Source organism: Chelonia mydas, chromosome 1, assembly GCF_015237465.2.
Source record: "Chelonia mydas isolate rCheMyd1 chromosome 1, rCheMyd1.pri.v2, whole genome shotgun sequence".
NCBI lineage: Eukaryota > Metazoa > Chordata > Testudines > Cheloniidae > Chelonia > Chelonia mydas.
In genome coordinates this window covers 133,622,009-133,648,435 of record NC_057849.1, presented here as the reverse complement: position 1 = coordinate 133,648,435, position 26,427 = coordinate 133,622,009, and the positions used below count along the sequence as shown (strand labels likewise).

Genomic DNA, 26,427 nt, shown 5'->3' with positions numbered 1-26,427 from the left:
GTGCTAGTAAATCTGGCTCAGTAATTTATATTTCCACCCATGTAATCTCAGAATAGTAAAATTATTTCATTTTTGTTTGGTTAAAAAATGTTGGGTTTCTTGCTGGCTATACAACAACATGAACACACCATATGGGTCCCAATTAACCACATTTACTAACTAAACACTAACATGCTGGGGCAAGCTACACACATACTGTTGTTGGGCTGGGTTCTAAAACAGAGCAAACTTGCAAACTATTTAAAGGGACAGTCCCCTATTCCTAGACACAACAGGCCGGGCTGTGTGTTGTTTTGTTGAATTCATGCCTAGCCAAATTTGGCATAGCCGAAATTTAAACCCACACTTATTTATAAACCCTTAAAAATAGGGTTCTATGATGATAATGCAGACAGACTTAATGCTAACAGGGGTGTCACTGCTACAATATCTGTCAGATCCTCTGGAAGGTGGGCAATTTTCTCCGCACACAAACATCAAACTTGAAACCTCAGTTCACTGCAACCTTATGATCATAAACTTGCCACTATGGTTTACTTCCCTAAACTCAGATGGAAATTGCTTTAGTGCAATCACATCCAGTCTGTTAACTCACAAATTGTCTTGATCCTTTGAAGATGGCAGCCGTTCCATGTGCTAGGCATAACACAGCATAATCATTTCTTCAGCTTCTTGCACACAGAATGTTAATCCACTGTACAGTACCCAATGTAAACTCTGCGTAGAGAGAAAAACCTGCATTCATTTCTGTTTGGTAAAGACATAAAATCTAGAGTAGAGCGGAGCCACTGTGGCAGGTTTATTAGTCAACAGCAATGATGTTTGCATGGAACAGAGGTGCCAAATACTATGTTTCTCTGATGATAAAATGGCTTGTGGAAAGAATTTTAAAATTGCCTTTAATATGTCTTTGAGCAAGTCGACTTCAGCTTCACTTTCCATAAATATTTGTGACAGAAACATTTGATCACACAGACTTCTGCAAAAAGGGAGCACAAAAGGGAACAGATTATGGGGAGTTCCTTTCTTTACAGGAGATTCCTAAGACAATAATGACAGTCAAGATCCAAAGGGCTTTCTGCTCACACTAACAGCAGTTTAAGTCCATTGACTTCAGTGGAGAAGCTTGTGATCTTCTTTGATGTGCACAACACAACTGCATGGGCCTAATTACATGCGCCAATGTATGTAGGCAAATATCACAAATAAAGGTATTTTGCTGTCACACACATAACATTTAGCCACTGAAACATAACAAACCAGGCTTCTTGTCCCCCTTATGTATCTTTACAGACAACTGCAAACACCCACATGAAGTAACAAGAAAAGACAGGTTTACAACAGAATCAGCTCCAGAAAAGAAGAGAAAAAAAGGCTGCACCAGGGCAACAGGAAGAGAAAACTTCCCCTCTTTCCCAGTTTGTAGAGAAGACATGGAGCCGCTCTGAACTCCAGTCTGTGGTGCATGTCACTGGCGTCTGTTATGACTAAGGCTAAGATTTTGTCATGGTTATTTTTAGTAAAAGTCAGGGACAGGTCAGGGCAATAAACAAAAATTCAGGGAGCCCATGACCTATCCCTGACTTTACTAAAAATAACCAGGGGTAGGGCTAAACAGGGAGAGGAATGGAGTCCCATGGGTGGGTGGTGGCGGGAATGACAGGCCAAGACCCCCACCATGGCGGGGGAAACAGCCCCAGCTCCAGTGGCCGCAGCGGGGGACAGAGGTGCCCAGCCCCAGCTGCAGCCTCCCCCCAAATGCCAGGCACAGCCAGGAGGGGGCGCGCAGCCCTGGGATGCTGCGAGGCAGGGGCGCACAGCCCCCGCTGCAGTTCACCCCACAGGGCAAGGGCACGCGGCCCCAGCTGCAGCCCCCGGTGAAAGCTGCAGGAGCTGGGGCACATGGCCCCAGCACAGCCCCCACAGAAGCCGTGGGGCTGGGGCCCAGCAGCGGGTGTGCAGCTGGCCGCAGCTGCGGGAAAGGGACGCACAGCCCGGCTGCAGTCCCGCCATTCCCCGCAAACCGCAGGGCAGGAACTGCAGGGTCTTGATTCTAGCCATCCAGCCCCAGTTGCAGTGGCGCAGGGGGGCACAGTCCTGCCTTCAGCCCCCGCTTCAGTTGCTGACAGCTGAAACGGAAGAAGTCATGGAGGTCCGGTAAAGTCACGGAATCCCTGACTGCCATGACCTCCACGACTAAATCGTAGCCTTGGTTATGACTTGTTTTCTATGTCTCCTATACTTAATTGGAGAGAACTTTGCCTCCTGGCTGCATAGCCCACCAGGCATTTTATGGTCAGTTCAGTACAGATAGTCAGAGGAGACACACAACATTCTCTCTTGTGAATACTTTCATCATGTTCTTTCTTGCTCTTGTTGTTCTCTTAGTCTGCACTAGGTAATTCTTAACTGAATGTGGATAGCTGCTCCCCTGCACAGCAGGGTGCATGGAGCTTCTGTGACCTTACACCCTGTTCTTGTCCATGGTCACTGGAGGCCTCCATTCCAAGTATTTGTAGCCATGATGGTAAGACAGTTCATGAGAGAGGTTCACACCCTCCAGTAGGGTACTCATCTTTCTTTACCACTTCTTAGAGGTGAAAAGTCTTTTTCACCTCTCCAGGTGCAGTTCCCCAAAAGCAGTCTGACCTCACTGTGGTTGTTGTAAAAGATTAATAGATAAAATCAAATCAAAACAAAAGAAACAGTAGGGACAACATAGCTAGAGCCTTAGGGGCAGATCCTCAGCTGGTGTTAGAGATTGTAACTCCATTGACTTCAACGGAGCTGTGACAACTGATATCAGCTGAGCATCTGCACTTTAAATTCTACACAAACTAATCCAGATTAGGACAATCCATGTCACTAAAGAAAATAAGAAATAACCCACTTCTTGAGTTACTCTCTCTCCATAGCTTCCCCTTTTCTTTCCTGACCCTCTGGCCAGACATGTCAAACAACCAGCCCGTGGTATCATGTCTAGTGATTCATTTCCCCACTTCCAGTGTCTTGCTTGAGTCCGCAGTCATGCTTTTCATATTACTCTGATCTTCCTCTTGTGACTGCCCTCACAGACTTATTTTCACAAATGTATCCTCCAAGCAGGATCTCAGAGGCTCTCATATGCTGGATGATATGATTTCAAATTCCAGTCAGGACTGCCTTCACTGCAATAGACAAACAGATATGTCACTTTTTTCCCTCTTGACATTTTGCAATTTAAAACGCCATTTTCCAGGTGTACACATAAAATACGCATCTCTCACTCTGAGGCAGGTCTGTTTTTTGTCCTAGCCTAACAACCAGGCTTCACTCACCACTTTAACTGTCTTGGATAGAGGTGTCATCCTGAATGCAGATCAGTCTGCATTTAAAGAGAGGGGACTCACATTTTGTTATAATTTCTTGCCAGCCTTATCCTATACTCAACATGAATTAAATACAAGTATTCAGGCTGATCAGCTCCCTGGGGCTGTGATAGATCCGTGCTAATCTCCATGTTAAGCAGCAGATACTCTATCTCTGCATGAGCTCCCCAGTGCCTACCAACCATGAATCGGAACTGCACTAGTTCCACCACTGAGGAAGAACATCCACACCCATAGAGCTGATGGCAGGACTTGCACATGCAGTTGGATTACTGTTCGCATTGATTAGGTGGGTGTGAGCAGGTGCAGCTTCTGCTGCTATCAAAATCTAGCAAAATCTAAACTTCTTTCTGGGAATGACTGGTTACAGTAATAACAGATTTGTAGGAGAAGCAAAGCTCCTAACTGCAGAAGCATAACTGTCATCTCTATAAGGAAGGGACAGAATATTGATATGGGATTTTAGAAAAAAAGTGGTGTGTTTACAGTGCACTAAATCTGTTGAAATACATGATTATAAGGGGCTAATCTGTTTGTTTTGAGATGTATTGGTGGCAAAGGATTTGACTCAAGGCTACTCATGTTTAGCATTCTGGCTTTGCTAGTTCTGAAACTACTCGAGTAGAAAGTGGCATTTTCCCTGATGTGAATAGCTTGCAAAGGCAATCAAGAGCAGGGTGTCTCAAGCTGCATTTCCCTCCATCTCCCCACTCCCTTGAATAAATGAACTTTGTTACAAACTGACGGAGTAGGGAGATTAATTCAGAACGTGTGTGCATAGTGCACCTGGCAGGCCTGATAAAACCTGGCTCAAAGAGCTGAGATGAAACAAAGGCATAAATAATACCATAGGAGGAGTTACAAAGGAGAAAAAGATGGGCAGCCATTTGGAGGTGACAGTAATTACTTAAATAAATGTCAAAACTCTTCAAAGAAACATGGAGGATAATATTCATGAATATTTAAAACTGAAACGTGCTATCACGTTGATTTGCCATTTGGAAGGTTATGTTCCTGTCTTATCTTTTTTGTGATAGCTCTTGGAATGGATATTTGAATCTGCTGCAGGCGAAACACAAAGAAAACAAGTATACTTTGAGAGTCTGTTGATTGTCAACTGTATTGAAACCAATGGTCTTTTAATTCACTCAGGGCACTAAATTTATGCCAGCATTGAACGTGCTATTAGACAGAGAAAACCAGTATAGGTACCACTAACTACACATGGGCAGATTCTCTGCTCCGGCCAAAAGCAGCTCATCATAGTGAGGTAGGAAAGGTCTAAGAGACTCAGGTACGGTTCTCCTATCCACTGCTCTGTTCCACCCCAACCTGGACCCTCACACAGATTAGAGAATCTTGTGGGCTGCTCAAACTATGGCAGGTAGCCATGGTTCTCAGGAGACCATCCACAATCTGGGAATAGCCAGAGCTCGGTGTTCTCCAACCACATCCCCTTTCCATCCCTGAAATGCCCCTTTCACTGAAGCTCTCCAGCCTCTGCCAATCCACCTCCATATTAAAAATGGGCACAAATCACAGAGACTAAAACAGTCGCAACAACAGCATTTGGAAAGATTTTCAAACATAAACAAGTCATTAGCTAACATAGATAGTCTTAAAATTGTAATTTATAGTTATGAAGCTTAATCCTCCTGCCCATTATGATACAATCCTGTATTTAGATTACTTTTTCTTTTCTTCTCTGCCCGCCCCACCATTCTTCTTTTAATTAACTCTTCCTTGACCCCCTCCTCCTGGGCTCTTGGTGCAGAGCTGTGGCCAGCAGAAAAGGGATGTAGTTGGTACATTCCTCTGACAACAAACCCCAGCTGCTGCAACACCCCCCAGTGTAAATGGAGAAACCCTGAACGTGCTCTAATTTATCCTGGGGACTAGGCCAGTGGTCACACAGACCCAGGATTAGGAGAGCATATAAAGATGATTTAAAACCACCTTTATACCAAGCCGCTCCCACTGAACTGAGTCAAGCTTCAGCTTAGGGCCTTTAGCCATTTTTTCAAGACACCTAAGATATTTGTTGGACCTTTCTTTAAGCAGGAGACACATCAACCACAAAGCATCCAGAAGTTTCATTTAGTACAACACTCAGTGCCAGTCATCACTTTTACCTAAACTTAAAACTAGGCAGTTGGCCAGGACTCACTTGGCATATGTTTAATGTGCCTGGCAAATGCTAAGCAGCAGGGCACAGCTGTTTGCTGTTAGCCAAGAGGTCTGTTCTTTGCAGTTACATCTGAGTAATTGGTGTTTGATATCAAGGGGAATCAGTTAAATTACTTTATGCCACAGAAAGTCAGGCCATTTTAAATAGCGGTAACTGTTAGGCTTTACTCCCTTAGGTATATACAGATTAAAACAGTGGGAGGAGTACAACATTCCTGAGAATAATATGGCATGTTTGTTCCAATTTATCTTCATTACTTAGTGGAAGGCAGTTAGTTGGCATCAGTACGCAGCTCTGGCCTAAAATGTTATCAATGCTGGAATCCTTTGGGACAGCCACCAAGATTTTACATTTCAGACATTGATTGGAAGTAGCAAGTTTGTTACAGAAAATGAGGGAGATTTTGAAGAAGCCTTAATAAAAACATGCATTTAAAAATATTTCTCTATCCACTAGCACCATGAACTGCATTCTGGCCAAACTCACCATGCTCTATCTTCTCGCTGGACAGGTACCAGTAGACTCTACACTTTTGGCTATCTTCGGGAGGTTAACCTCTTCTCCTGAAGAGAGAATGTTTATAGTGCCACCAGGCTAAGTTAACCGAAGGGGTAGTGTGGGTGGGCCGAGAGCAGGAAAGAGTAGTAAATAACTTTAAGAAATTTTTTTGGCTCTATAAGTCAGAAAGTCCAAATTTTTCTTTGTGATGCAGAGAAAACATAGGTAGCTGGGAATGAGGGACAAAATACAAAACTTCTGAACCATGCAGAAAATTCTCTATTGGGGATGGGAGGGCAAGGGCGCCATGTTTCCTGCTCTTGTGCATAGCATAGTGAAGTCTCCATCCCCTGCTCCTGTCTGAACAGGTGCATTGTACTCCATGACAGTCCGCACAGAATCAGCAGGGGGCGAACCAGGCTGGACATGGGTGAATGGGCATTGTGAGGCCAGGGCATAAGGCAGAGGATCACCATTTCCAGGCAAGCGGGCAATATTGCCCAGGTGACACAAGCAACAGTGGTAAGACCCATGCTTTGTTAGTCAAACACTGTTCCTGTGTGGACTGTACCAATGTCCATGGTGGTTGTATCCAAATCTATTCTGAAACATCGCTGGTCACTGCACCATCACAATCAAGCCATGGGATGACTTTTGTCTGTTCCAGTTTGAGTGATTTTCTGTTCCTTGGTGGATACTCTTGCTCAGGGGCTATGTAGAGCAACTGACATTTTAAAGGCACACTGCCTAATCCCTACACATAGAAAACCCAGGTTGGCTACAGGGGGTTTATTAAGTGGCTATGAATACTGACAGGTTTCAGAGTAGCAGCCGTATTAGTCTGTATTCGCAAAAAGAAAAGGACTACATGTGGCACCTTAGAGACTAACAAATTTATCTGAGCATAAGCTTTCATGAGCTACAGCTCACTTCATCGGATGCACCGATGAAGTGAGCTGTAGCTCACGAAAGCTTATGCTCAAATAAATGTGTTAGTCTCTAAGGTGCCACAAGTCCTCCTTTTCTTTTTATGAATAGTGAGTCTCATGCAGAGGTGGATGAATGTGCTTTGCTGCCTACAGTCCTTACAGAGCTCCTGGGGGTAATTTAAAACATCCTACAGCTTCCTTTCAGTTACACACTTCAGCATGCCATTCACTCCACTGGCTCTCTGTCGAACGCTGGGTCAAGTTTAAGGTCCTCAAATGACCTGTCATTGTCTGGGAACTTAGTAGTTCCACTTCTCCCTAGCAATAGTGCTCTCTACTAGAGCTGGAAAGAAAGTCAACAATGGTTTTCACATTTAAAAAAAATTCTAAAGTGCTTGTTTCAAACTTTTTGAAAAGAATGGATTAACAAAAAAAAAAACCTTCAATTATTTTTACCAAAACTAGCCAATTTTGAAAAGATTTGGGTTTTCCATTTTATTTATTTTGCCTTTAATATAGTCTCTTACACCAATTCTTGGTGCTACCAAGAATTCCACTGATGTTTTTTACCCAGCTCTTAGTCTGTTCCTGATGGCAAGTTTGCAATGTATTGCTCACAGAAAAATATTAGATATAATATTTACATTTATATACTTTTACTTATTTTGCCTTTAATATACTCTCTTTCAACAAGTGGAATTCAATATTTTTAACAGCAATAAAATAAATGTAGTTTTAAAAAGTGATGTTTGCTCAACAGAAGTTAAGTTTGCTTCTCAGCTCTACTTGCTGATTCCACTAATTCCTGCTCTTTTCTGCAATTTCAGGGGAAGACTAAAAATCTACCGTGTGTCATTAGTGTTAATGAAAGATATATGCTCATGCCCTAGTTACTCAATTGGCAATTGTGCTATAGTATGGTCTGAAAAAAATTTCCATACTATGTTGTACAAGGTGGCTTGTGATTTATATCACTTCGAAGAACAGTTTGTAATGCAAGGACTGTCTCCTACTATGTGTTTGTGAAATGCCTAGCACAAGGGGAGGAAGAAACTTGACGTAGCCTCCGGGTAAATAAGATGAAGTGAAACTCAAATGCTTCCTATGGGATTAATATACATTAGTGGAATATGAGAATGGAAACCTGGTATAGGTGCAGCACTATACACAAGACATATTCCCCATGTTACACAAAGAGAAGCTGATTGTCAAGGCAAGGTGAGGTTTTAGGCAAGGTGAGTTTTGCTTTCAAGTCAAAGTAAAGTAAAATATTAGGGTTCATGGTTGTTGTTACAATTAATTGTTACAATACAAAGATTTTTTTCACTAATTGACGGAAAACAGTATATTACGGGAAAGGTAGATAGGACCAGTATGCATCAGGTGTGAATCTACTGATTAAATTAAGAGAAAATGTTCATCTGTATTTAATATAGATCTGTAGTAATAGGCATAGCATCACAAACTTCCCCTATGGCTTATCTTGTGTTTTGTGAGAACTACAGAATAACAATGATAACCTATGGAATAGGAGTGAGAACTGGAGAAGCTGAGAATAATTTCACTGGTGAAGTTTAGTAAACAGGCTGCATCAATTGTGCATTGTATTTCTAAAACTGAAAGGAGCATGTGGGAAGTCGCCATAAGCCTTTGGTAGGAGGTAAACCAATATCCCCTTCCAAAACCGCTAGATTTATTAGTTAAGCTGTCAGGAAGGGTGAAATGTACAAAACTGAATCTGCCTAAAGCAGAGTAACAAGTGGCTTTACAGACTGCTCTTGAAAAAGATATGTAGAGTGAATACACGTAAAAAGCTGTTTAGATATAGGTAACTATATAGTCCCTAAAAAGAAAAGGAGTACTTGTGGCACCTAAGAGACTAACAAATTTATTTGAGCATAAGCTTTTGTGAGCTACAGGTCACTTCATCGGATGCATTCAGTGGTAAGTCGTATGCATCCGATGAAGTGAGCTGTAGCTCACGAAAGCTTATGCCCAAATAAATGTGTTAGTCTCTAAGGTGCCACAAGTACTCCTTTTCTTTTTCCGAATACAGACTAACACGGCTGCTACTCTGAAACCTGAATATAGTCCCTGACGTCTTCCAAAGAATAACAGCTCAAGTTCAAGCAACAGCTCATTTTTGTCTGAATAGATGATTCCTTAATTTAAACCCTACCAAGAGATGGGAATGGAAGAACCAAAAATGTTGTCTTGGTTTTGACTGAACTTAGAGTTTCTCAGTATATATTTGCTTTAAATACTTTCAAAAGAAAAAATTGTATGTACACACACACAGAGACATGCACAGAACACAATGTTAACTTAAAAAGTGTTGCATTCCGTTTTAAATCCAGAACCCAAGACTTTATCATGAATTCCAAATAAAAACATAAGAATGTCCACACTATGTCAGACCAATGGTCCATCTAGCTCAGTATCCTGTCTTCTGACAATGGTCGGTGCCACATGCTTCGGAGAGAATAAACATACCAGGGCAATTATTGATTGATCCATCCCTAGTTGTCCAGTCCCAGCTTCTGCCAGTCAGAGGCTTAGGGACATCGAGAGCAAAGGGTTTTATCCCAGTCCATCTTGGCTAATACCCATTGATGGACCTACCTTCCATGAATGTATCTAATTCTAATTTGAACACAGTTACACCTTTAGCCTTCACAACCTCCTGTGGCAACAAGTTCCATGGATTGAGCGTGTGTTGTGTCAAGTATTTCCTTATGTTTGTTTTAAACCTGCTGCCTGTTAATTTCATTGGGTGATCCCTGGTTATTGTGTTATGTGAAAGGGTAAGTAATACTTCCCTATTCATTTTCTCCATATCAGTCATGATTTTATAGACCTCTGTCATATCCCCACTTAGTCATCTCTTTTCTAAACAGAACAGTCCCAGTTGTTTTAATCTCTCATAAGGAAGCTCTTCTCCATACTTTTCAAATTCTAATATATTGTTTTGGAGATGGGATGACCACAAGTGCATGTAGTATTCAAGGCATGGGCACACCATGGACTTATATAGTGACATTGTGCTATTTTCTGTCCTATTATCTATCCCTTTCCCAATGGTTCCTAACAATCTGTTAGCATTTTTGTCTGCCACTGCATATTGAGCAGATATTTTCAGAGAACTATCCACCATGAATCCAAGATCTCTTTCTTGAGTGGTAATGGCTAATTTAGACTCCATAATTTTGTATATATAGTTGGGATTATATGTTTTCAAATGTGCATTACTTTACATTTATCAACACTGAATTTCCTCTGTCATTTTCTTGCCCAGTCACCCAATTTTGTGACGTCCCCTTGTAACTCTTCACAGTCTACTTTGGACTAAACTTATCTTGAGTAATTTTGTACCATCTGCAAACTTTGCCACCTCACTATTTACCCCTTTTTCCAGATAATTTATAAATATGTTGAACAACACTGGTCACAATACAGATTCTTGGGGGACCCAGCTATTTACCTCTCTCCACTGTGGAAAATGACCATTTATTCCTACCCTTTGTTTCCTGTCTTTTAACCAGTTACTGACCCATTGGAGGACCTTCTTTCTTATCCCATGACTGCTTACTTTGCTTAAGAGATTTTGGTAAGGGACCCTGTCGAGTACCCTGTATCTATTGGCTCACCCTTGTCCACATGTTTGTTGATCCCCTCAAAGAAATCAAATAGATTGGTGAGGCATGATTTCCCTTTACAAGACCAGGTTGACTCTTCACCTATGTGTTCATCTATGTGTCTGATAATTCTATTCCTTAGTATAGTTTCAACCAATTTGCCTGGTACTGAAGTTAGGCTTTCTGGCCTGTAATTGCCAGGATTGATTCTATGCCCTTTTTAAAAAATAGGCATTACATATCCACTAGCCATCTGGTACAGAGGCTGATTTTGTAGCATTATGGTTACATACCACAGTTAGTAGTTCTGCAATTTCACATTTGAGTTCCTTTAGAACTCTTGGGTGAATACAATCTGTTCCTCGTGAATTATTACTGTTTATCAATTTGTTCCAAAATCTCCACTACTGACATATAAGTCTGGGACGGTTCCTCAGGTTTGTTACCTAACAAGAATGACTCAGGTGTGGGGATCTCCCTCACATGCTCTGCACTGAACGCTGATTCAAATAATTCATTTCACTTCTCTGGAACAGCCGTCTTCCTTGAGTGCTCCGTTAGCACTTTGACCATCCAATGGTCCCACTGATTGTTTGGCAGGCTTCCTGTTTCTGATTTTCTTTTTAAAAAAATGCTTTTAGTTTTTGTGTCTTTTGCTAGTTGATCTTCAAATTCTTTTTTAGCCTGGCTAATCATACTTTTATATTAGACTTGCCAGTTCCTGTCTCTTTTCCTCAGTAAGATTTGAATTCCAGTTTTTAAAAGGCTGTCTTTTTGTCTCTAACTGCCTCTTTTACTCTGTTGTTTAGACCTGGTGGCATTTTCTTGGTTCTTTTACCATTACTTTTTATTTGGAGTATACATTTAGTTTGAGCCTCTATTATAGTGGTTTTTTAAAGTTTCCATGCAGCTTGCAGGCATTTCACTCTTGTGACTGTTCCTTTTAATTTCCATTTAACTGGCTTCCTCATTTTTATGTAGTTCCCCTTTTTGAAGTTAAATGCTACTGTGGTGGGATTCTTTGGTATTTCCCCCACCCCCATAAGGATGTTAAATTTAATTACATTATGGTTGCTATTACCTAATGGTTTGGATATATTCACCTCTTAGACCAGATTCTGTGTTCCACTTAGGACTAAATTAAAAATTGCCTTTCCCCTTCTGGTTCCACGACTAGTTGTTCCAAGAAGCAGTCATTAACGGTGTCTAAAAATTGTATCTCTACATTCCATCCTGAAGTGACATGTACCTAGTCAATATGGGGATAGTTGAAAAATCCCCCATTATTATTGAGTTTTCTGTTTTTGTAGCCTCTCTAATCTCCTGGACCATTTCACAATCACTGCCACCATTGTGGTCAGGTGGCAGGTAATATACTCCTACCGCTATACTCTTATCATTGAAGCATGGAATTTCTATCCACAGAGATTCTGTGGTACTGTTTGATTCATTTAAGATTTTTATTGTATTTGAGTCTATATTTTCTGTACATTTGAGAAGACCAGTTAATCTTATTCCTAGAAGCAATCCTATACAACATAACACAATACTCTTTTTTTCCCAGAAAGAGGTCAGAAAATGAAAGTTCTGTTCTGCTGAAAATTCCAACATTCCAAACCAAAATTGTTCCAAATCAGAAGAACAAGAAGAAATTTTGAAATTTCCTGCAAAACGAAAATTACAGAAAATATATATTTGAAAATATCAAAATGTTTTTGATGTCAAATCATTGTGTTTCAATATTGTCAAAACATATTTTAATATTAAATATATGATGTATAGAATAGTAAAACTACTATAAAAGTTCAAATAAAATGAATGAGAAAGTCAAAGCCAAACATTTTGACATTTTCTTCGTGAAATGGCAAATTCCCATTGATTTCAATGGGGTCAGGATTTCACCCCTTGTAAACAATTGATTATTAACTAACGGGTAGCCAGTGCCAAAGGGCTGGCAGGCAGTTATGAGTTTGTTTTCCATGCTAAACAGAATATGACACAGTTGTGGGACTATTATAGTAGGTACTTAATAGTGAACCATGAGACCTAATCCTGTACATTTAGCACACCCCCAATCCTACTGAAGCTAATGGAAGTTCTGGGTGTCAAAGAAATGCATAGCTGGACCTTTACTATTGTAGTTTTCTTTAATCATGCAGCAGATAGGCAATTTATATATAAAAATGAAGAAAAAAAACACAAAACAAATTATATTTGGCAACCACAGTAAGTGGTGGAATAAAAGTAAAATCGGAGCTTCGTAGACTGTTAGGCAAGTGGATAATTAGGATAGTGCATTTCATTAGTAAAAGCGAAACATCACCACAATGGGAACTGTTTTTTCTGTTCCAGTGAAAATAGCCACCAGAAAGTTTGTTTGGCCTCCCCAGCCAGACAGCCTATAGATACATCTGTGTAATCCTGCATTATACTGAGCAATGTAAGAGAGTGTCATTGAGTTTTAGGCAGTTTTTCCATTGATCAGTGTGTTTTTGATTCCAGTGGAAATCACCAGCAGGCAGCAAACCAGCCTTAAACCTTGCAAAGATAAAATCTCAAAGGAATGGTAAGAGGAATATAACATTAAGCAGGAAGATGTGTCAAGCTTATTCATTCCTGGAGTGAAGCGTACATGCTGGATGATATAAGATAGATGATTTGAAAATATACACCCTTGAAGCAAGTGCTGGAAGTATGACTGAAGTGACTTATGCACATCAGAAGGCCTAGTTCTTGTTTCACTGGAAAGAACTATTAGGTGTATAGTAAGAAGCTGGGAATTCAATGTTAAATGCTAACATTTGCTTTCAAGTGCTTAATAGTGTACTATAAGATGGATATTTTAGGGGTGCAAAGTTTAGATTGTATAATGCCAGTTTTTGGTTTTGAGAAGTTTAACACACAGACTTAAGTATAAAACGAAAACAAGTGTTTTTCGTTCACAGGCTAAATTTCACTGCAGACCCCAACCAGCACATTCCTCTACCATAGCCCTCATCCTTGACCTAGATTTGGTTAATTTAATTTTATCCATTGGCTGGGAACAGTTCTCAAAGTTTTCTACTAACTCCATTTCCAGCCTTTTATTAGGAAGGGAAATTACTGCAGGTCTGGCAGCACAAAACAAGAAGTACAACAACTTTCTCTGTTCCTAGGATGGAGACAGAATACAAAGTACTTGAATTTTCCTATTTCCAAGATGACAGTGGAATACCAATACAAGAAATGGGGGGAGGGGAAAGCAACTTATTCATTACCCAAGATGGAATCTATGATTAAATCAGCTGCTGCTGTTTTGCTGCATCAAACAGAAAGCCTGGAGCTCACTAGCTTTCCACTGCCTTTGTGATAGACTGAGTTTAAGGCCATAAGTGACCACTGGATCATTTAGCCTGACCTCCCGTATATCACAGGCCACCAGTTACAAACCTATCACCTCCACCTCAAGCCCAACAACCAGAATTAGACCAAAAGTATTACAGCCCTCAGGAGACTAAGCTATTGTTTGGCACAATACAGAACAGGAGGGACCAAGGTACACCAATACCCAGGTCCCCTGAAGGGAATTGATTTAGTGAGATATGATCCTAACAAATGACCTGTGCCCCATGCAGCAACACCCCTCCCCCCCTCCCCCACACACATACACAAGTTACCTGCTAATCTGACCTGAGGAAAAATTCCTTTCTGATGCCAAATATGATGATCAGTTAGACTCTGGGGATGTAAGCGGGGACCCTCCAGTCAAGCTCCTGAGAGAAAGAATTCTCAGTACAACATCAGAGCCCAGCCCACCCTGTCCAGTGTCCCATTTCCAGCTGTGCCCATCTCTGATGCTTCCAAGGAAGGACACACACACAATCACAGAATACTTCAGGGAGAAGGGAAAGGACTAAGGCAGTGCGAATACTGGGGGAAATGCATTTGTATAAGTCTTTATGCAGAAAGACTGAATTCACTTCATCAGCTTTCATGACTATTTACTTGTTTTCAGTAAACACTTGCATGAGCAATTTTCTTTTATAGTTGCAAGAGTGAGTGCAGAAAGTGAAAGTCTTATGAATTCTTGAGCAAACACATATTCACATTAAAGCTCACACCAGAAGCATCTGTGCAGCTACCTTGAAATATTAGATTTCCCTGCTCATTTATAAAAATTTTAATCATCTAACTGTAACCCTTCTGCCAGGTGAAGCCAGCAGCAACAAGGGCTGGGTTCAGTATCTAGGGGTTCCTTTTTAACAATACATCATAAAACTGGCTCGAGCCCCCACCCAGTGACCTGTGACAATTACACACTACTCCCTGGGCATCTCTAAGAGGCAATACTTCCTCCCCTGGAAGCACAGAGTCTGAGTGTAGCAAAAACTTTTAATAAAAAGATGGAATTCACTCAGCATTAATTTGGGAAAACACCACAACGAGGGTTCATAAACACAAACCATGAGCAAAAGACCCACCCCCAAGTAAGTTTGGTAATGTCCTTTTTCCCTCAGGGTCTTAAGTCCAGCAACCCAAAAGTCCCTTTAATGTGCCCGTCCCTTCTCTGTACCCCACTCACAGTTGCTGTGCTTGTCTAGTGCAGCCCCAGAGTACAGAGGTTCATCCGGAGAGTTCACCTCCCACCCTGTGTGGAAGGCAGGGGGTGGTAAAGAGGCAACATACATGCTGCACTGCTCAGGAACTCGCTCATCGCCCCAGCGGCCGATTACTGCACCTCTCTGCAGGGCTGTGCTATGGCCCTCTCCACCAGCTTCTCTGCTGGCCGCTTGCCAGGCCTCTCCACCAGCCGCCCTGCTAGCCCCTTGCCATGCATGCCTCTCCACCAGCTGCCTGCTCACCAAGATGTCTTCAGCCCCCTCCCCCCCTGCACACTTAACACACCTCTCAGTGATGTCAGCTGTTAGTGGGGGTGCCTCACTGCTGGTGCACACTGGGCAGTCTCTTGCAATAGAGACACTGTCCCAAAGTAGGTCTAATACTTAGGCCTACATATCAGGGATTTCAGCTCTGTAGCATGTAACAAGACTCTCAAGTAGCTCTTTTATTATACCATGGAGACAGGAAGGGTCAAATGGTGTCTGGGACCCTTAAACAGGGCCCACACTCTCTCAACTCATTGGGCTTTGGAACCCATGTCCCCTGCCTAGTAAGTGCTGTTCAGTTAGAGGGTGAATTCCTCCATTGGGGTATGCCAGGTACAATTCTGCTGCGCTCAGTTCACACAACAACGATAGCAACCCTTTATTACTGCTGCCCCAATAACAAGGAGACTGGGGATCCAACACCAGCCACAAGTGATCATTTGGGCAGGCAGTCCCATCATGCTGAGCACCTAAGCAAATGAGATCAGCTTCTGAAGTCTTTTTCCACAGCTCACCACTAGATGTCAGGGGAGAGCTCATCCAGACTCTGCTTACATCACAATACCACATGATTATGGTGACCAATCACGCACAACAAATAGTGACTAATCAAAGTGAATAGCTTGAGAACTACAGATAGGCTGAAATATGTGTCCATAGAAGGATAGTGAGAGTGTGTTGAGTCTGTGGTGTTAGCCATTGCAGAGATAAGGGCAAATTACAAAGACCAGATTCTGGAGTGTTGATTTAGGTCCATCCCCAATTTACAGAGTGTAAAAGGGGCATATGGTTCCTTACAAACACAAAAGTGACAAAATGCTACCCTGAATTGCTTAGACTCTAACTCAGACAGATACAATACATGGGGTAATAGCTGAAGTGCAATAGCATGTGGAGATGCAATTTTCAGGTAGATCACCACTAAATTGCCTTTCAGGTTTGGTTTCTTCCATTTCTAGGGCCACATCCTCATCAGTGCCAGAGCTCCACTCAGTGCACATGAAAGGGATTGGTCCTGCTTTGAGCAGGGGGTTGGACTAGATGACCTCCTGAGGTCCCTTCCAACCCTGATATTCTATGATTCTGTGAAAGAGCGGGAGAGGGACAAAGTTGGCTTTGAGACACCTTTGCACTTCCTCAATTCTTAGGTCTTTGGGGGGCTGCTTCAGTCTTTGACACAGTTTACAGCAACCACAGGAATGGTCTATGTTATGGCCTGCTGCAATGGCCCCAAAGGAGCCAGTCTATACCCAGGGATTGCCAGATGCTATGTCTACACTACAAATTTCTTTCAGCAGTATGTAGAGTGTTTACTCAGGTAGCCCGCCTTAGCATGGGTATGGGTTTAAGTAGAAGTGTAGACAGTGAGGTCCAGCTTAGGGGAGTAGAGTACAGACACACTTGAAGGGTGTGGGTATGTACTTGAGGACATACCCTACATGGCTCTCTACTTGCTCAAGCCATGCCTTCCTGTCTACACTGCTATTTTTAGCCATGTAGTGTCCCGCTGCCTCCCAGTTGCTGGAGCCCTTCCCAGCCACAGGAAAAGGTGCCAGCAGTGGGGAAAGGCTCTGGCAGTGGGGAGGCCTTTCCCTGCTGCCTTACCCTTCCCCCCCCTCCACCAGAGCCTTTCCTCTCCATAATGAAAGGCTCTGGCAATGGGTGGCTGCTGAAGCCTTTCCCCACTGCCTCCCTCCTATCATAGCCTTTCACTGGCACATGTAGCTACACACCGCAGTGTGGATGCAGCCTGCTTTTCACTGCAATGTGTAGCTACACATACTCTACATGCTGCCAAAAGTGGTTGCTTTGAGCAGGGGGTTGGACTAGATGACCTCCTGAGGTCCCTTCCAACCTTGAGATTCTATGATCTATGGTGTGGGGGGTATATGTAGCCCGAGAGTGGCAGCACTCAAATCATGTTCTCTTTCCCTCAAGCAACATCCCTGACAAACCACAATGTAGCGGCTGGGGAGGGGGAAGATGAAGGAGGGCCAGAAACAGTACCAATAGTTTCCAGGAGCAGTCATGCAAACCCACAGTGGCCTAGATTGTGGAATAAAAGGGAAAATGGAGGGAGGATGGGTTTGAATGATCCCTGGTGCTCTAGAAGAGTATTTAAAAACAAATAAAACAACCCCCCTTTTGTAGTGGTGATAGAAACAGCATGCGAAGAAGTAGAGCAGCAGTAAAGTGTACAGACCTTCCCCCCTTCCACACACATCCTTAGGTAATCCGCCAGGTGGCTCTTCTGCTTGATATGCCTCTACACAGCTATAACTTTTCAAGGCAGGATTTTGCCCAACTCTTTATTTAAGCATTTTAACTAAAGTTAAGGAAGGTCATGGGTAATGTAGGGAGCCAGGGTGGCCTCCCTGCAAACCAAAGGGTAAAAAGCCACTCTCTCAGCCTGAGTGGGCGGGGCCAGGCCAAGCTTACTCCACCCCCTGGAACAGGAGGGGTGGAACAGGAAGTACAAAGAGCGGGGCCCTTAGCAGTCAGGGCAGCACCAGGGAGGGAGACAGACACAGGCTGCTGACTATTCCCTGCTGCTGAGCCGCGGGAAGCCCTGGACCAGAGGAAACCTGACCTTGAAGAAGGACTCGGGCTACCAGAACTGCCGGCCACAGAGTACCTTGAGGAACTGGAGGAACCAGGCAGCAACCTGAGCCAGAGTGAGCCTGATGCTGAGGGTGAGCTAGAGCTACTGAGGCTACCGGCGGCTGAATATCCTGATGAATTGGAGGAACTGATAGGCAGGATCCTCTGGGAGAATAACATGAGGGGGAAAGGAGTCCAGGAGAGCTGGCTGTATTTTAAAGAATCCTTATTGAGGTTACAGGGACAAACCATCCCGATGTGTAGAAAGAATAGTAATTGTGGCAGGCGACCAGCTTGGCTTAACAGTGAAATCCTTGCTGATCTTAAACACAAAAAAGAAGCTTACAAGAAGTGGAAGATTGGACAAATGACCAGGGAAGAGTATAAAAATATTGCTCGGGGATGCAGGAGTGAAATCAGGAAGGCCAAATCACACTTGGAGTTGCAGCTAGCAAGAGATGTTAAGAGTAACAAGAAGGGTTTCTTTAGGTGTGTTAGCAACAAGAAGAAAGTCAAGGAAAGTGTGGGCCCCTTACTGAATGAGGGAGGCAACCTAGTGACAGAGGATGTGGAAAAAGCTAATGTACTCAATGCTTTTTTTGCCTCTGTCTTCATGAACAAGGTCAGCTCCCAGACTACTGCACTGGGCAGCACAGCATGGGGAGGAGGTGACCAGCTCTCTGTGGAGAAAGAAGTGGTTTGGGACTATTTAGAAAAGCTGGATGAGCACAAGTCTATGGGGCCGGATGCACTGCATCCGAGAGTACTAAAGGAGTTGGCGGATGTGATTGCAGAGCCATTGGCCATTATCTTTGAAAACTCGTGGCGATCCTGGGAAGTCCCAGATGACTGGAAAAAGGCTAATGTAGTGCCCATCTTTAAAAAAGGGAAGAAGGAGGATCCTGGGAACTACAGGCCAGTCAACCTCACCTCAGTCCCTGGAAAAATCATGGAGCAGTTCCTCAAGGAATCAATTCTGAAGCACTTAGAGGAGAGGAAAGTGATCAGGAACAGTCAGCATGGATTCACCAAGGACAAGTCATGCCTGACTAATCTAATTGCCTTCTATGACGAGATAACTGGCTCTGTGGATGAGGGGAAAGCGGTGGATGTGTTGTTCCTTGACTTTAGCAAAGCTTTTGACACTGTCTCCCACAGTATTCTTGCCAGCAAGTTAAAGAAGTATGGGCTGGATGAATGGACTATAAGGTAGATAGAAAGTTTGCTAGATTGTCGGGCTCAACGGGTAGTGACCAATGGCTCCATGTCTAGCTGGCAGCCGGTATCAAGTGGAGTGCCCCAAGTGTCGCTCCTAGGGCCGGTTTTGTTCAATATCTTCATAAATGATCTGGAGGATGGTGTGGATTGCACCCTCAGCAAGTTTGCAGATGACACTAAACTGGGAGGAGAGGTAGATACGCTGGAGGGTAGGGATAGGGTACAGAGGGCCCTAGACAAATTAGAGGATTGGGCGAAAAGAAATCTGATGAGGTTCAACAAGGACAAGTGCAGAGTCCTGCACTTAGGAGGGAAGAATCCCATGCATCGCTACAGACTAGGGACCGAATGGCTCGGCAGCAGTTCTGCAGAAAAGGACCTACGGGTTACAGTGGACGAGAAGCTGGATTTGAGTCAACAGTGTGCCTTGTTGCCAAGAAGGCCAATGGCATTGGGATGTATATGTAGGGGCATTGCCAGCAGATCGAGGGACGTGATCATTCCCCTCTATTCGACATTGGTGAGGCCTCATCTGGAGTACTGTGTCCAGTTTTGGACCCCACACTCACAAGAAGGATGTGGAAAAATTGGAAAGCGTCCAGCGGAGGGCAACAAAAATGATTAGGGGACTGGAACACATGACTTATGAGGAGAGGCTGAGGGAACTGGGATTGTTTAGTCTGCAGAAGAGAAGAATGAGGGGGGATTTGATAGCTGCTTTCAACTACCTGAAAGGGGGTTCCAAAGAGGCTGGATCTAGACTGTTCTCAGTGGTAGCTGATGACAGAACAAGGAGTAATGGTCTCAAGTTGCAGTGGGGGAGGTTTAGGTTGGATATTAGGAAAAACTTTTTCACTAGGAGGGTGGTGAAACACTGGAATGCGTTACCTAGGGAGGTGGTGGAATCTCCTTCCTTAGATGTTTTTAAGGTCAGGCTTGACAAAGCCCTGGCTGGGATGATTTAGTTGGGGATTGGTCCTGCTTTGAGCAGGGGGTTGGACTAGATGACCTCCTGAGGTCCCTTCCAACCCTGATATTCTATGAACTAGAGGGACCCACTCGAAAGACTGGGTAGGAAGTAACCCAGGAGCAGAACTGGACAGTGCGGTGAGTCAGTATTTGGTCAGTGTGTTGCAGATGGATCCCTGCTGACCCAGTGGTGGGATCCTCTCCTCCTGCCACTGACAGGGCCCTGGGCTGGAATGCAGTGAAGTCGGGTGGGCCTGTGTTCACTGTTCCCTCTAAGCTGTGCTTGTGCACACAGATATTAAACCCTGCGCACACAGTGAAACACCATGCACACTCTGGCTTCAGCGGTGGGTTTTGTTTGTTTGTTTAGTTTTTTTTGGGAGGCGGGGTGGGGTTTGCGCTTTGGTGGCGGCACAGAAGAAATTTTTTGAGCACACGGCCTGTTAAAAATTAGAGGGAACGTTGCCTGCATTCCCCTACCCCGGCCACCCTGCCTTGGGTGGCAGAACCCCGATAAAGAGCACTGATTTGTGCTGGTGCTCCCCTGCCTGAGGGGCGCGCCACTGACTCTTGCGGGCGCTCCCCGGCCTGAGGGGTGTGTCATGGACTCTGGCTGGCACCCCTCCCTCTGCTAACTCCCCATCAACAGAAAGGTGTGACCAAGGCCTTTCAGCAAGGTATTAGCTCCCCACCATCCCCAGCGGCTCGGTGGACCAACTGAGACCTTGTTACAGGTAAACAGGAGTTCAGAGTTCTCCAAACAGGCCAGTGCTTTATCAGTTAAGGTCCTGAATCAGTCAGGCACTAAAGCACATGTTTAACTTCAAATGGGGCTTTAGGATATGCTTAAAATTAAGCGTGTGCTTTAGTGCATGGCTGAATAGGGGCCAATGACGTTTCTACTGCTAGAGCAGAGTGATGGCTTGTTCTTAAGGTATGCCTAATTTTCCAGGTCTCTGTGGTACACAGTCACTACTGCAGTTATGAAAGCATTTAGCCCCATATTTTTGAAATTCACTTTCTAATCTCCAGAGTATCATCATGAATACAGGTGACAATTAGTCAAATACCAATTTGAGCAACAGCCAGATAAGGCAGATGGAGTTCATCACTACATTCGTTTCTGCTGCTGCCCACACATGCCTATGGTTTCATCAGTGTTCTCAAAACTATGTCAGCTTTAAATTAAAGTGAAGTTTTCTGAATTTGAGTTGCCAGCATCATCTCTCTCTCCTTAGTTTCTTTCTTGACAGTCTTGTTGTTTCATTTGCATGGATCATTTTTGGTATTTCTAAGACATGATTTTGCTTTCATTTCTTTTTTTGTTATATCTTTTCTTTCACGGATTCTTTATGGGTTCATGCGAGAAATAGCAGAAGAAATGGAATGTGTAATTACAGTAAAGTATTAAATGATTTTAATTATTTTTAAAAAAATTCATATTTTTTAGGTATTGGACTAACAACAACCTTGGAAAATGAAGTCCTATATTTAGTGTCAGGAGAGGTACAGTTTCCTCACATTGCTTTGGCAATGTGCCTTACCTGAAAAAGTATTTGCAAGGTCAAGAGAAAAGTTAATTTTCATGGCCAACATTTTACTGGGCTTCCCTCACGGTACTGTTAAAAAAAAAAAAATTGTCACTTGTTAGTTCATGCTACTTGTGGTGATGGTTGATTGATGGGGATACTTGTTTACCAGGAACCACCAAAATGATATCAAAGCCAGCAAATACTTTGGTAACAGCTTTGGGGGAAAAGTCACTTAGGGTGAAATCCTGGCCTCATTTAAATCAATGGCAAAACTCCCACCCATTTCCCAAGTGCACCCTCAAAGCCCCCCAAAAACAGAAGACCAGTTAAAAGAACCCCAAAACTTGTTTTAAGAGGGTCATTAAATTGACTTAAAATCAAGATTTTTTTTGAATACCTAACTGTTAATACTATGTACTGAAAAGTTTAGAAGAAAATGCTTACTAAAATGAGAAATTATTGAGCAATGAAAGTCCAGTTCCATAATACTATAGGCAAGCACTTAGTAATTAAAACTTACTTGGACCACCAGCAAAGTTGTAAGGTCAGTTACTCATATGATTTCCCCTTGTACAGAGTGTAGCCTAAATATCATTCCAGTAGCCTTACTCAGCTGTCCTGTGAAGTTTTTGAGGACATCAAAACCACACTTGAAGTTTGAAATGCTAAAATATCAGAGGAAAATGTAGAGCAATGATGCCTCCGAATCCAAATTCTCCTTCATGATATTTCCTCAGCAGATCCCTGTAATGACAGTGAAACCCCCTCATTCATAATTTATAGGATGTGCTCAGAATTAGAGAGGAATTGAGGGAGAAGAACTTTCCACCTTTGGCTCTAAAATGCTGGAACAGAGAGGGATGTGTGCAGTCTCCCAATGGCTAATTGCTTTGAAATGGGTCTAGTCACCCTGTGCTATAGCATGCAGTGTCACAGCATGGATCCAGAGAGGCACTGCATTCAGAGAACAAAAGCTACTTTGGCAAATAACCTCTTTATGCTTGACATGCTTGGCCACAGTATGGCAGTATGTCTCCATAAATGTAACAGAAAACAAACACGTATCTGGCAGTATAACTGAATCTAAAACAAATACAGCAAATTCTCCCATCAACTTCATGGTCCATATTTCATAGAATCATAGAATCATAGAATATCAGGGTTGGAAGGGACCCCAGAAGGTCATCTAGTCCAACCCCCTGCTCGAAGCAGGACCAAGTCCCAGTTAAATCATCCCAGCCAGGGCTTTGTCAAGCCTGACCTTAAAAACCTCTAAGGAAGGAGATTCTACCACCTCCCTAGGTAACGCATTCCAGTGTTTCACCACCCTCTTAGTGAAAAAGTTTTTCCTAATATCCAACCTAAACCTCCCCCATTGCAACTTGAGACCATTACTCCTCGTTCTGTCATCTGCTACCATTGAGAACAGTCTAGAGCCATCCTCTTTGGAACCCCCTTTCAGGTAGTTGAAAGCAGCTATCAAATCCCCCCTCATTCTTCTCTTCTGCAGACTAAACAATCCCAGCTCCCTCAGCCTCTCCTCATAAGTCCTGTGCTCTAGACCCCTAATCATTTTTGTTGCCCTTCGCTGGACTCTCTCCAATTTATCCACATCCTTCTTGTAGTGTGGGGCCCAAAACTGGACACAGTACTCCAGATGAGGCCTCACCAGTGTCGAATAGAGGGGAACGATCACGTCCCTCGATCTGCTCGCTATGCCCCTACTTATACATCCCAAAATGCCATTGGCCTTCTTGGCAACAAGGGCACACTGCTGACTCATATCCAGCTTCTCGTCCACTGTCACCCCTAGGTCCTTTTCCGCAGAACTGCTGCCTAGCCATTCGGTCCCTAGTCTGTAGCGGTGCATTGGATTCTTCCGTCCTAAGTGCAGGACCCTGCACTTATCCTTATTGAACCTCATCAGATTTCTTTTGGCCCAATCCTCCAATTTGTCTAGGTCCTTCTGTATCCTATCCCTCCCCTCCAGTGTATCTACCACTCCTCCCAGTTTAGTATCATCCGCAAATTTGCCGAGAGTGCAATCCACACCATCCTCCAGATCATTTATGAAGACATTGAACAAAACCGGCCCCAGGACCGACCCCTGGGGCACCCCACTTGACACCGGCTGCCAACTAGACATGGAGCCATTGATCACTACCCGTTGAGCCCGACAATCTAGCCAGCTTTCTACCCACCTTATAGTGCATTCATCCATCCCATACTTCCTTAACTTGCTGACAAGAATACTGTGGGAGACCGTGTCAAAAGCTTTGCTAAAGTCAAGAAACAATACATCCACTGCTTTCCCTTCATCCACAGAACGAGTAATCTCATCATAAAAGGCGATTAGATTAGTCAGGCATGACCTTCCCTTGGTGAATCCATGCTGACTGTTCCTGATCACTTTCCTCTCATGTAAGTGCTTCAGGATTGATTCTTTGAGGACCTGCTCCATGATTTTTCCAGGGACTGAGGTGAGGCTGACTGGCCTGTAGTTCCCAGGATCCTCCTTCTTCCCTTTTTTAAAGATTGGCACTACATTAGCCTTTTTCCAGTCATCCGGGACTTCCCCCGTTCGCCACGAGTTTTCAAAGATAATGGCGAAGGGCTCTGCAATCACAGCCGCCAATTCCTTCAGCACTCTCGGATGCAACTCGTCCGGCCCCATGGACTTGTGCACGTCCAGCTTTTCTAAATAGTCCCTAACCACCTCTATCTCCACAGAGGGCTGGCCATCTCTTCCCCATTTTGTCCCCATTTGACAAAAGAAGACAAAATTCTGCTTTCAGTTACACCAGTGCACCTTGTCCATACTGCATACATGGGACCACATCTGATAGTGATGTTGGGATAGGATTTTTATTTCTTGGGAGATTTGCAAGATGGAATAGTCACAAATGCAGATAACCCCAAGAGTCTACAACAAATGCTTGATGTCACCAGGCAGGCTGTCAACTGGATGGGACTCCACGTCAATGCTAGGAAGTGTGCATCTCTGCATAGCGATGGCAGTAGAAGGAACTCAGTCCAGGCAACCCTGTTTCAGATCCAGGGTGAACCCATGATCTTCCTTGAGGATGGGTGAGACTACCAACATCTCAGCATGCCCATGGGTTTTCATGTCCAGCGGACACCTGAGGATACCATTGTGGAGATCCTACGGGATGTGGCCAAGATCAACTCCTCCCTACTGGCACCAAGGCAGAAGATCAACACCTTGAACAACTTTCTGATCCGCTGTATGTCATTTGTCTGAGGGGATCTGCCATGGAAAAGGTATCTCTCAACAAGGTGGACAACATCATAAGGCAGTTAGTTAAGAAGTGGATGTTTCTTCCCCAGAGGGCCAGTCATAAGCTGGTGTACATCTCAGACAGGCAGGGCAGCGCCAATGTCCATTGAATGGGTGATCTGTGTGACGCTGCGGTGATGACTCACACTTTCCACCTTCTGACGTGCCTGGACATCGCAGTGAGTGCTATGCATGACGTCATCAGGAAGCGAATCGCCAGGATTCCCTCCAACTAAGATGTCACCACCTACTTGAGCGGCTCCTTGGAAGGTGAATTTGGAAGAGTCGGGGGAGACTTTGCTTCATTTTGGACTTGTGCCTGCAATGCTACACGATGGCTGGAGAAGTGTATCGGCTACTACTGGACATGGTGCAAGTAACGTCAGGAGCTGGGGGTCCTTGTGCCACAGGTCAAGAACACCAACCACACAATTATCACTCTGAGAGCTAGAACTATGCTGGAGAGGACCCTCACAGGTGCCATCCATTGGCAGTACCTGGAAAACCTGAGATAGAAACCTGACCAAGGCAAGGCCTATGAGGTGATGTGCAAGTGGGATGACAGCAACCACTTCCTTCCCAGGGGCAGTTTTGCCTGATTTGATGACTGGAGAGTCATCCACAGGTATCAGCTCAATTGTGTCCTGCTGAATGGAGCTGTCCACCACGGGAATCGGAACAAGCGATGCAGAAAGTGTCTATGATAATGAGATGCTACCCCATGTCTTGTGCAGCTGCATACCCCACTCCAGAGCCTGGAAGTTGTGCACAACACCATCCAAGACCACCAAATCAAGGCTATCCCACCACCCATTAGGAAGGTTTCCATGAATCCCACACAGTGAGGAACAGAAGAGGGTCACTGCCATGAATCCCACCCAGTGAGGAACAGAAGCGGGTCGTCATGGTAGACGTCACAGTTTCTTTTTAGAACAGAATGCTGGCCTTCCACGGTGCATGAGTTCGAAAGGTGGAAAAATACACTGCCCTGGCTAATGCCTTGAGAGCCAGGGGCTACGAGGTTCAAACACATGTGCTGATCGTCAGAGCCCTATACTACGATCCCAGTAACAAGCGAGTGCTACGGGAATGAGGAATCAGCCAGCACTATGCCTGGCTGATGCAGTGCCTCATAATGTTGGACACCGTCACGTGGTTAAGGACCATATATTTAGAACATATCACCAGATATCGGCAATACCAGGAAAAATTAGCTGCCGTGCCAATGAAAAGCAAAAATGGAAAAAGTAGCTGAAATTCTTCTCTAGTGGACCATATTTATTCAGGGACACCCTAACTTAAATTCTCAATTACTAAGAGACAATG

The 26,427-nt window shown here is 43.8% G+C and overlaps 1 long non-coding RNA gene across 1 annotated transcript in view; it reads right to left on the bottom strand.

The window, feature by feature from the left end:
• Positions 1-889: 889 nt before the first annotated feature.
• The window catches only part of LOC122464018, a 37,633-nt gene continuing 12,095 nt past the window's right edge, over positions 890-26,427 (bottom strand). Inside the window, exons 2-4 of the long non-coding RNA XR_006287849.1 lie at positions 22,324-22,547; positions 21,816-21,890; positions 890-3,167 (exon numbers count right to left, since the gene is read on the bottom strand). This is a non-coding gene — a long non-coding RNA (uncharacterized LOC122464018). The remainder of the gene's footprint in view (positions 3,168-21,815; positions 21,891-22,323; positions 22,548-26,427) is intronic.